Below are 12,042 nucleotides of genomic sequence, written 5' to 3' on the forward strand. Positions count from 1 at the left end.
CTACCAAGAAAGGAATGTATACGTTTCAGAAATAGATTGAAATTCTACAGGAGGGCCAATCTGTGTTTTGAGACTCTAGAGAATTGTCTGAGAGGCTCAAGGTTACTTACTGTGAGGAAAATTCATGATGATTGCATAAAAGAAGTCATGTCACACAAATTCCAAATTCAAATAAATCTTTGATTTGGTTGGTTCTTGAGTTCTTTTTTCCCTTGAAATTGAAAAAAAAAAAAAAAAGAGTAAATGAACACTTTTCTTTGATGGATTGGTGTATACTGCTAATCCATATTATGCTTATCTCTGGAGGCAGATGCCATGGATAGATCAACACAGCCACTTTGGACCTTGAGTACGAAGGTCCAAAGTGGACCGAGCACCACTAGGTAGTGATTTTAAAGGTATATGGGTCCCCAACTAGTTGGTGCAACTTCTTCCAAATCAATCTGGACAGTCTATCTCCCAACTTTATTTACCTGAGAGAAAATAAGCCTGTTTTCTTTTGTATTTTTATTTTATATACAGCCAAACCTAATCCTAACAGACTCACTGACATGGCACACTAACACCGTGGTACTTATCTCTCCTTTCTTCATCTTCCCAATTTACTTACAGCTCAATTTTTTACTAACTCAGTATCAGCACTTACATTACCATTAGTACTGAAATACTGAAAGAAAATATACTTCGTTATCCATGGTACACCACAGATTAGAAAATTTGTTCACTTCCTTTATGACCACACTAATGCTTTGACCTTTGACTAGCTCTAGTTATGGTGTTCTGTAAAAAAAAAAAAAAAACAACCTAATTTTGGTGCCTAAAAACTATCGGGTCAGATTGTAGGCTCACCAGTGGAAATCAGTGGTCCTTGAAGAAAAAAAAAAAAAAAAGAAAAGAAATTTAAGAATTTAAACTTCAACACAGCCCATGTGCCAACCATGGTCTACACTTAAGACTGCCTATGCATTGAAAATGAATTTACCGTAAGGTATCCCTGAAGGTAATACAATGGTTTTTATAAGGATATGAATGAGAACAGCAGCCTTTGTACTCAAAGCTAGAAGGCTGTCAAAACAAATCATGATATATCAAAATATCACAATAAGAAAATATTGAAAATGATATTGTAGAGTATTCAAGGACTCAAAAGAAAGCTTCATATATGAATTTGAGTGGAAAAAGAATTATAAAACAAAAAATTTTAATTAAGAAATGAAAGAATATACTCCTCAGCATTATTGATATCTTATATCATACCTGAATTTTAGGTTATATTTAATTTATACTTCCTTATTATGCTTTTGTTTTTACATTTTCTAAATTCTTTACAGTGTAATTATTTTCCATTTGAGATCAGAAGAATGTGTTAGCACAGAAATTATGAAGAGAGACCTCAAGGCTGATATAGTCACTTTGGGCTCCCTGGCAAAACAGAGAAAAGACCGAAACATCGTTCCTGTCTATCTTCTTCTGTGATGTTATATAGTAATTAGAAAATAGCCAAGAGAAAATACTTAAATATCTTGAAACAAAAGCAATTAAAATCTTAAATGCCAGGATGGAAATGCTCAATTAACTCGCAAAGAAACTTCCCCATTGAATTTCATGTTGTGATTAGAACAAATGTAATCCTTATTGTGTGTCTGGGATTTAGAAGACATACTGCAGCATCCTAAATTATAAAAACAGTGTTAATTCAAATTAATTTGCATAAGTACATGTGGAAAACACCAGCTGAAAGACACTGAGAAGAAAAAAACCACAAATGATGTGTTAGACTGAATGGCAATATTTCAAGTTCTAAGGAGGCATTTTCACAGTCTACCGCAAAATCCATAATAATGTAATTCCCACATATTTACTAAATTCCTACTGTGTGGAAAGTATTTTGCTAGTCCTTATGGAAAATACAAAGCTGCATCTCTTCTGCCCCAAAGACACTTAAAATCTAGTGGAAAAATGAACACAACTAATCATATGCAGAGCTGTCTGGGAAGTGATGAGAGGTGTAAGGAGAAGAGAGGAACAGATTTTTTGTTTACTAATAATCTGAAATAGGAAATGAACTTCTCAAAAACCATGTTGACTAATGATTTCAAATTGGAAGCTGCTCGACAAACTTAGCGTGGAAAGAAAGATGATGAAAAAAAGAAAAAAGGAAGATGATGTAAATTTCCCCAAAGACTTGGGAAATAAGAACAGAAATGAACAAACTGAGATTCATCTTTAAAAAGTTGGGGGTAGGGGGAGCAGAGAAAGCATATAGACATTGAAAACCAATCACTGGAAAGCATCAGGTATCCAGTGGGCAGAAACCTGGCCCTAGCACATGGGCTAATGGATCCCACAGTCGTTGCCACTCAGTGTCACAGCTCAAAGGCCTAGTCAGAGTGTTCAGCAGGAGACAAAGTGAGCCTCCATGAACAAAAATGCAAAGATTTATTCTAGTGAAATCACAGGAAGAAAAGAACATTCCATTAACTCAGAGAAAAAGATAATAACCACCTGTCAGTTCAGTTTAGTTCAGTTGCTCAGTCGTGTCCGACTCTTTGCGACCCCATGAATCGCAGCATGCCAGACCTCCCTGTCCATCACCAACTCCCAGAGTTCACTCAGACTCACGTCCATCCAGTCAGTGATGCCATCCAGCCATCTCATCCTCAGTTGTCCCCTTCTCCTCCTGCCCCCAATCCCTCCCAGCATCAGATTCTTTTCCAGTGAGTCAACTCTTCACATGAGGTGCTGAAGTACTGGAGTTTCAGCTTTAGCATCATTCCTTCCAAAGAACACCCACGGCTGATCTCCTTTAGAATGGACTGGTTGGATCTCCTTGCAGTCTAGGGGACGCTCAAGAGTCTTCTCCAACATAGCAGTTCAAAAGAATCAATTCTTTGGTGCTCAGCTTTCTTCACCGTCCAACTCTCACATCCATACATGACTACTGGAAAAACCATAGACTTGACTAGACGGACCTCTGTTGACAAAGTAATGTCTCTGCTGTTGAATATGCTGTCTAGGTTGGTTATAACTTTCCTTCCAAGGAGTAAGTATCTTTTAATTTCATGGCTGCAGTCACCATCTGCAGTAATTTTGGAGCCCCCCAAAATAAATTCTGACACTGTTTCCACTGTATCCCCATCTATTTCCCATGAAGTGATGGGACCAGATGCCATGATCTTCGTTTTCTGAATGTTGAGCTTTAAGCCAACTTTTTCACTCTCCACTTTCACTTTCATCAAGAGACTCTTTAATTCTTCTTCACTTTCTGCCATAAGGGTGGTGTCATCTGCATATCTGAGATTATCGATATTTCTCCTGGCAGTCTTGATTCCAGCTTGTGTTTCTTCCAGCCCAGCGTTTCTCATGATATACTCTGCATAGAAGTTAATTAAGCAGGGTGACTATATACAGCCTTGACGTACTATAACCACCTGTAAGATACCTGAAAAAAGCATTCAAGGTCTTTATGAAATCAAGAAGAGGGGGGAAAAGAAAACCCATCTCCTCACTTAAATACCAATATCACTCAAGTAAAAATAGCCAGTATAGTGGAAAGGAAAAGTTAAAAGGGCAGAATCATATGAGGAAGAAAGAAAACTAGCCATGGTATTATGCCTACCAGCTACAATAATGACAAAACCACATACCACAACATGGTTAATTCAAGAACCATAGCTTTATTAATCATTGACTAAATTGGACTGCCATTGAGTTGATCAAATTAAAGCCAGAACAAATCAAATCTACTTCAGTCTTACTGATTAAACCGTTTTAAGTAGGGTTTTGATGCAAAGTCAGAAAGATACCTGAAACAAAAGCTGGATTAAGCTGTCCTTTAACCATGATATCTAAGGGTGTTTGGAATAGTTCTTGGCTGGTAAGTAGCTATTTTCTTTAGAGCACCTCAATGCTCTGTGTGTGTGTGTGTGTGTGTGTGTGTGTGTGCACGTGCACTAAGTCACTTTAGTCATGTCTAACTCTTTGCGACCCTGTGGATTGTAGCCCGTCAGGTTCCTCTGTCCATGGGATTCTCCAGGCAAGAATACTGCAGTGGATTGCTATGCCTTCCTCCAGGGCATCTTCCTGACCCAGGGATCAAACCGGTGTCTCTTACGTCTCCTGCATTGGCAGGTGGGTTCTTAACACTAGGGCCACTCTGTGGGTCACTTTAATCCACTGTCATATGGCCACAGGTTTTCAGTCCTGGCAAATATGCTTACAAGGTATTGGTTGATCTTTTTGACCGAGTAAGTGTAGGGAGCTCAAGCAATCTATCTTCTTTATTGAGCAGCTGGCAAAAAGTGTAGTATGCTTGTTCCAATAATTACAAATTAGGGCTGGAAGATGCTAAGCAAACATTTTAAATGTGTTTTTTAAAAAATTGTATTGTTATTATTTAAATATTTATTTGGCTGTGCTGGTTCTTAATTGTGGCACATGGGATCTTCAATCTTAGTTGCAGTGTGGGGGATCTAGTTCCCCAACCAGGGATCAAACCTGGGCCCCTTATATTAGGAATGAAGAGTCTTAGCCACTAGCCCACCAGGGGAGCCCCTGCTAAGCAAACATTTTTTTCTTCTCTCTTTGCTCTGTCATTTACTCCTCTTCTCTATACTATACTGCTTTATTGAAAATTACTATTAGTTTAATTACCATATATTATTTAGGGGAAAAAGTTAAACTGATACTTGAGGTTTAAACATCTTCTGAAAGTAAGTTAATCATAAATGACATTCAATGAAATGTTCTTCATACTCAGGCTGATACCTGAGCTCATTCATTTACCAGCAAAGGAGAGAGATTTATAAGCCAAACTTTAGCTGGTGTCCAAGTTTAGGAAAGATAAATAAAACTGAAGCTCCTCTGCATACCAGTTTTATTCTCTGATCACCAGAACTGGGACTCTGAACCACCGGACAAATCCCAAAGCATCAGCTACCTAGAGCAGAACTGAGCAGCTCTTTGAGAGTGGGATGCCCCAAATTTCATCCAAAATAAGCTCAGTTTGGTACATTCTTTCCATATTTTAGAAGAACCTGAAGGACCATCCTGCTTTCTGCCTCTGCTTTTACTGCATTCTTTTGTCTAGTTGCTCACCTCTGAACCTCTGATCCTGTCTCCTTATCTGGGGCACCTCTACATCACACCCCCAGATCATGCCCAGCTATGTTCACAAAGCACTAAATTCATAATTAGGAGATGGCTTACAAGGTTTAATAACAGTATTACCAGTTCACAGTGAATCCTTAGCATATATCTATTTTGCAAACACAATTGAGAATACAGTCACACTTCACATTTTCACAACCTTAAAAGGGTAAAAACTGACTGTCTTGTGTGTGTTACTTGCTCAGTTGTGTCCAACTCTGACCAAGCCCATGGACTATATAGCCCACCAGGCTCCTCTGTCCATGGAATTTTTCAGGCAAGAATACTGGAAGGAGTGGCTATTTCTTTCTCCAGGATATCTTCCCAACCCAGGGACTGAACCCAGGCAGGTTCTTTATCATCTAAGCCACCAGGGAAACTTGAAAACTAGCTTACCACTTTAATTCTATTAAGTCAAAAGTAAGATTTAATTAAAAAAAAATATGTTACAGGTTTCTTAACATTCAACTTGAAAAAAAATGAGGAGTCTTTACTACATTACAGAATATATGTAGTCACAACAGAAGCTAATTTATTCCCAGATGCTGGATCCTAGGATACCACTTTGTAGAAAAGAAGATCTTAATTCTGGGGGCCAAGAGTTGCTTGAAATTACAACATAAAAAGACTAGATAAGCCAAGAGAAATGCAGAAATACTCAGGTGGTGAAATAATGCCAGAGAGTATTGGTTTACTGCCCACCCAGTGGTCTCACAAGGCCAGTGTCCTGCCTGCACAGGGACAGATCTGGACACTGTAGTCCCTATTGTTGTCACAGCTCAACCTTTTCTTAACCTCCTGTCTAAGTTTTCCTTTTCTGTTCCTCTCAAACATGAGTGTTTTCTCCTCCTCACATTTTGAATTTTGCTCACTGCATTCTGATGCTTCCAGTTTTAAATATCACAAATCTTTATAAATTTCCATCATTGTTGCTTTGAGTTTACATTTTAAAAAACTATCCAGGAGTTTGAACGTGTTCCAGCAAATCATTTGTTAGTAAAGATCTTATTTTCCATGAAATAAAAGCCCTCAAAGGCATTAGTATCTCTGATCATAGAAATAAACCTATGAGCTAAGCACACAACTGGTCATTTTAATAAATGACTAAATTACTGTAGCCTGCCAGGCTCCTATGTCCATGGAATTCTCAAGGCAAGAATACTGGAATGGGTAGCCATTCACTTCTCCAGGGGATCTTCCTGACCCAAGGAATGAACCTGAACCTCCTGCATTGCAGGCAGATTCTTCACCATCTGAGCCACCTGGGAAGCCCAAGGTTAAGGAAAGCCATGGACTTATTTCAGGCCTTTATCTCAGACTGTGATTAACTCTTGGGTAACAACTGGAGAAGGCAATGGCAACCCACGCCAGTACTCTTGCCTGGAAAATCCCATGGATGGAGGAGCCTGGTAGGCTGCAGTCCATGGGGTTGCTAAGAGTCGGATACAAATGAGCATCTTCACTTTCACTTTTCACTTTCATGCATTGGAGAAGGAAATGGCAACCCACTCCAGTGTTCTTACCTGGAGAATCCCAGGGACAGGGGAGCCTGGTGGGCTGCCATCTATGGGGTGGCACAGAGTCAGACACGACGGAAGTGACTTAGCAGCAGCAGCAACAGCAACAATTGGCCAGACGGTTACTGTCATGACTGAGAGGTTATCATGGTAGAGTTACACTACGGCCAAGATCACACTGTTTCTATACCTGACTTTCTAGGACTTTAAGTTCATTAGCATTTAAACAATATAGTTTTGCTCTTCAACATATCAGACCAAAGAAACAATATGCTGATTTGCAACACAATACCAAAAAACTATGCACAAAGTTAAGTCGGATAAAACTACAGGTTCTGAGGAAGAACTATAGGTTCTGTCCAAGGTGTGTCTCTTGGGTCATCTAGTCTACAGCTCGCTGTGAAATATGAGATCGTGTGGATCATATACATCAGGCTCCAAAGTGAATTTATTAATGTCCTCCAGCTATTCAGACATCAGGAGAGAGGAAAGAAAGTCCATGCATATGAATACAAAGTGGTTTTGATGGTTTTTTACACCAAAGCCTGGAATCTACAAACAGACACGGTCATGGAGGGACAGAAAGACTCCCAGGAGGTTTTGCTCTGCTTGTGTTCATTTTATAAATAAACACTACAGAAACTCTTTTTCACTTCAATCAATTCCTTTCCTTTGGAGGAGGTACAGATCTTTACTAATACAATCTTTGTTTACCAGCTGCTCTATCCATTTTGCAAATTTAACCCTGTTGAAATATAATGCCAGGGAGAAAAATATTGAGGAAATTTCTGTACTCAGTTAATAGTCAGTATTTTCTTGAAACCAGTATAGAAGTCATCATCTGTAAAAGCTAGGGAAAGATACAAAAATAAAATTATCAGACCATCAGTCAAAGCTACCAGAAAGCTCGGTAATTGTCCTATTAGAAGTGACAAGACAAGGTAATAATACCAGAGCAGAAAACAGGCTCTGCTCTGGAAAACAGAAGGGGAGTTTCTATCTTCTCAATCCTGAAATCTTGCTCTGTCTTCCTCTCTTTGGTTTACAGGCAAGAGTCACTGTGCCTGTAAGACTGTGTCAGTGAGAATTATGCTATAATCGTCTATCTATAGATTCAAGGGATAATTAAAATATGAGTAGGAGTTTATCTTTGTTATGAGTAAGGCCTTATTTTTCTAGCTCTCACATTGATGAAAAGCAGTGCCTGGCAGAGAAAAATCCTACTTACTCTAGTAATAAGATGAAACATTAGGGAATCATCAATATTCCACCATTTCTCACCTACAAAATTGGAAATTTTCAACCCAATAGGTGAAAGAAATTTTTCTACAAATCTTTGTTTTAAAAAAACAGACTTTTCTAAATGCTGATATGAAAATGTTCCCTCACTCTGAGAACTCTCAAATGCTTTTCCAAAACCTGACTTCCCTATAGTCCGTCCATCTGGTGGTGGACACTCTAAGTGGTCATCAGGATATCGTTTGTGAATGGTGTGGATTTTGGGCACACCTTTCTTTTCTAGCATGTTACAAGAATGTTGTCATAAATAGTTCAGAACTTCCAAAACAAAACCAAAAGGTCATGTGCCTTGTGTGCTTTGAATTGAATGGAGCAGCTTGTCAGGGATTCTCACATCAAAACTTATTTGCCAACTCTACAAATCTGGAAGAGGAAAAGGAAAACTGAAAGGGAAGAAAGTTTGAAATATGTACAGTACTTATAATATTATGTATCTATTAAAATAGACACAATATTATAACAGAGGTATAGTATAAACCTCTCAGATGGACTTGAATGACTGGAGAAGATGCAGTATTGGTATAAAGCAGAATCAGAAGCACTGATTGTAATCTCTGTATGTATAGTGCTCATTTGGTGGTAGTAACATAACTGAAGTTAATCATGTTAAGAAGGGTCTATGTGTTTTAATATATAGATTTATTATGATTACTATCAGGTATGGCAAGGCAAACAGATGTGGAGATCACTGCTCTTGAAAAGTTAGCTTGTTACACTTACAAGTCACAAGAAATGAAGACATCGCCATGTAATGGTAGGGGGTGGGTACCACCCAGGGAAGCACCAGGATCAGACAGGAGGTAGAGGGAAGGGGAAAGTAGGGGGACACACCTTTACTGTGATTTCCACAGGGAGGAACAGGAAGACGGCATCAGCAGGTTTAAGATTGGCCAGTTTGAGTAATTTCAGTGGGTTCCAGGCCATAGGGACTGTCCCCAGTCACCTAGTACCTGGTCCTAAGGTGATTAGAGCAGATGGATAATGACTGGGTGTGTGAAAGTCCATTGAAGAGGTTGTTAGGGAGGTGGGCTCTGGATTGATCGGTTTGCCATCCAAAAGTTTTCTGATGAGCAAGTTGTTTACCACCTCTAGGAGCTGGCTAATTCTGAAGAGGGTAGCCCCGCCAGACCGGAAAGGCCCCAGATGTCAAAGCATAAGAACACAAAATATAAGAGACATGGTTAATCCTTTACATCATCTAATAGACTCCCTAGGTGTCAAGTCATAGGTTTCTATTACAGCTCAGTCAGTTATTACCTGTGTGATGTTACAAGGTCACTTTTCTAGTCTTTAGTTCCTCCATTGGTAATTTAAAGATGGTTTGACTACATAAATCTTAAATATAGTAGGTGCATATTTAGCATTCTTTGAGTTATGATCACATGACAAAGGGGCTTCCCAGGTAGCACAGTGGTCAAGCATCAGCCTGCCAATTCAGGAGATGCAAGAAACATGGCTTTGATCCCTGGGTCGGGAAGATCTCCCAGAGTATGAAATGGCAACCCACTCCAGTAGTCTTGCTTGGGAAATCCCACAGATAGAGGGGCCTGGCACGCTGCAGTCCCTGGGGTCGCAAAGAGACAGGACTAAGTGACTGAGCACCCAGCACCCCACATGACAAAAGGAGATGCGTTCTCACATTTAACAGGATGACTCTTATTCAGGGCAAGAATTTGGTAAATTCAGTTTGATATAGGAAAATTAGGCTTGAATGCACCTATTATTTTAGGCAATCTCCAAAATAGACAAGTCGTTACCGCAACATGCAGTCTAAAAAGCTGCAACTTAAAAGCTAGAATGCTTGCTTATGCCTCAAGGCTCCTTCTAACTACATTGAACTTGGCTTCTGGAATCTGTAAGCACTGCCAAGTCCAGGACTCCAGGAGAACTATATATTTCATTTTTACTGACTGATGACATAAGTAGCAACTGTATTTTATCTTCCTCATATTCACCTTTCATATAGCAACAAGGATATGGAGAGCACACTATATAGCTGGTAGACAATAAAATTATGCATAACTTGGTAACCAGCCCACTAATAAAGTGCCTTAAAGTAAAATACCAATATAGACTTGACATTGTAAGATGAAAACTGTAATGTTGTTCTCAACCATATGGGAAAATACCGCCCTATTTCTGTAGCATACCTGAAGTGACATATTTCTTCAAACTGCGTTGGTGCCTCTATCATGCTAAGCTGGGGATATGATCCTTATGAAACATTTACACACCTGATATTTCTAATTTATAAATAGTCATCCTTTACCTTTCCTACTCCTAAATAGAAAGCCCTCTGATTAGACATTATTCAACATATTTATGCTTTGGTTGCTGTTCAGTTGCATAGTCGTGTCTGACTCTATATAAGCGCATTTTTGAAACAGAAAGATTCCAGTGGTATGTGCGCTTGTGTGTGAACATGCTTGTGTGTGTGTTTCTGGGATGAGGGGATCAGGTCTATACAGTATGATCATATCTTTGTAAAACTAAACAGATATATTTAAAGGTATGGAAAATATATATATAGTCAATTGTAAGCAGATTTCATCCTCCAGTGATGAAATTGTAGTGATTTTAATTTTCTTCTTTGTACATTTTGGATTTTATGAATTATTTGCAATGAACATGCATATATTCCTTTACAATGGGGGAAAATTAAGTTACTTCTATTTTGAAAAAATAAATATTCCCACATCTTTACATAATTTTTGTGAATATATAATGATCACTCATTTAGATTTATAGATTCACCATACAGGTTTTTCCCCAATTTTTAGGACCCTCAGTTTCTAATTACTAAAATCTTGGCGTATTATATAGATATGGAGCCTGGCAATCTACAGTCCATAGAGCCTCAGAGTCAGACATGACTAAGCCATTGAGCACACAGCATCAGTTCAGTTCAGTGGCTCAGTCACGTCCGACTCTTTGCGACCCCATGAATCGCAGCACGCCAGGCCTCCCTGTCCATCACCAACTCCCGGAGTTCACTCAGACTCACGTCCATCCAGTCAGTGATGCCATCCAGCCATCTCATCCTCGGTCATCCCATTCTCCTCCTGCCCCCAATCCCTCCCAGCATCAGAGTCTTTTCCAATGAGTCAACTCTTTGCATGAGGTGGCCAAAGTACTGGAGTTTCAGCTTTAGCATGATTCCTTCCAAAGAACACCCAGGGCTGATCTCCTTTAGAATGGACTGGTTGGATCTCCTTGCAGTCCAAGGGATTATCAAGAGTCTTCTCCAACCCCATAGTTCAAAAGCATCAATTCTTCGGCACTCAGCCTTCTTCACAGTCCAACTCTCACATCCGTACATGACCACAGGAAAAACCATAGCCTTGACTAGATGGATCTTTAGTCAGCAAAGTGATGTCTCTGCTTTTGAATATGCTATCTACGTTGGTCATAACTTTTCTTCCAAGGAGTAAGTGTCTTTTAATTTCATGGCTGCAATCACCATCTGCAGTGATTTTGGAGCCCTCCAAAATAAAGTCTGACACTGTTTCCACTCTTTCCCCTTCTATTTCCCATGAAGTGATGGGACCAGGTGCCATGATCTTCATTTTCTCAATGTTGAGCTTTAAGCCAACTTTTTCATTCTCCTCTTTCACTTTCATCAAGAGGCTTTTAGTTCCTCTTCACTTTCTGCTGTAAGGGCGGTATTATCTGCATATCTGAGGTTATTGATATTTCTCCCAGCAATCTTGATTCCAGCTTGTGTCTCTTCCAGCCCAGCATTTCTCATGATGTACTCTGCATATAAGTTAAATAAGCAGGGTGACAATATACAGCCTTGACGTACTCCTTTTCCTATTTGGAAACAAGCTGTTGTTCCATGTCCAGTTCTAACTGTTGCTTCATGACCTTCATACAGATTTCTCAAGAGGCAGGTCAGATGGTCTGGTATTCCCATCTCTTTCAGAATTTTCCACAGTTTCTTGTGATCCACACAGTCAAAGGCTTTGGCATAGTCAATAAAGCAGAAATAGATGTTTTTCTGGAACTCTCTTGCTTTTTCCATGATCCAGAGGATGTTGGCAGTTTGATCTCTGGTTCATCTGCCTTTTCTAAAGCC

The 12,042-nt window shown here is 39.4% G+C and overlaps 1 long non-coding RNA gene across 1 annotated transcript in view; it reads left to right on the top strand.

Moving 5' to 3' along the window:
- The first annotated feature begins 3,760 nt into the window (after window positions 1–3,760).
- Window positions 3,761–12,042, top strand: part of LOC132659756 (uncharacterized) — a 48,990-nt gene continuing 40,708 nt past the window's right edge. The window contains exons 1-2 of the long non-coding RNA XR_009600521.1: window positions 3,761–3,877; window positions 4,003–4,131. This is a non-coding gene — a long non-coding RNA (uncharacterized LOC132659756). The remainder of the gene's footprint in view (window positions 3,878–4,002; window positions 4,132–12,042) is intronic.

The sequence above is a fragment of the Ovis aries genome, chromosome 4, assembly GCF_016772045.2.
Source record: "Ovis aries strain OAR_USU_Benz2616 breed Rambouillet chromosome 4, ARS-UI_Ramb_v3.0, whole genome shotgun sequence".
In the NCBI taxonomy this organism is placed as follows: domain Eukaryota; kingdom Metazoa; phylum Chordata; class Mammalia; order Artiodactyla; family Bovidae; genus Ovis; species Ovis aries.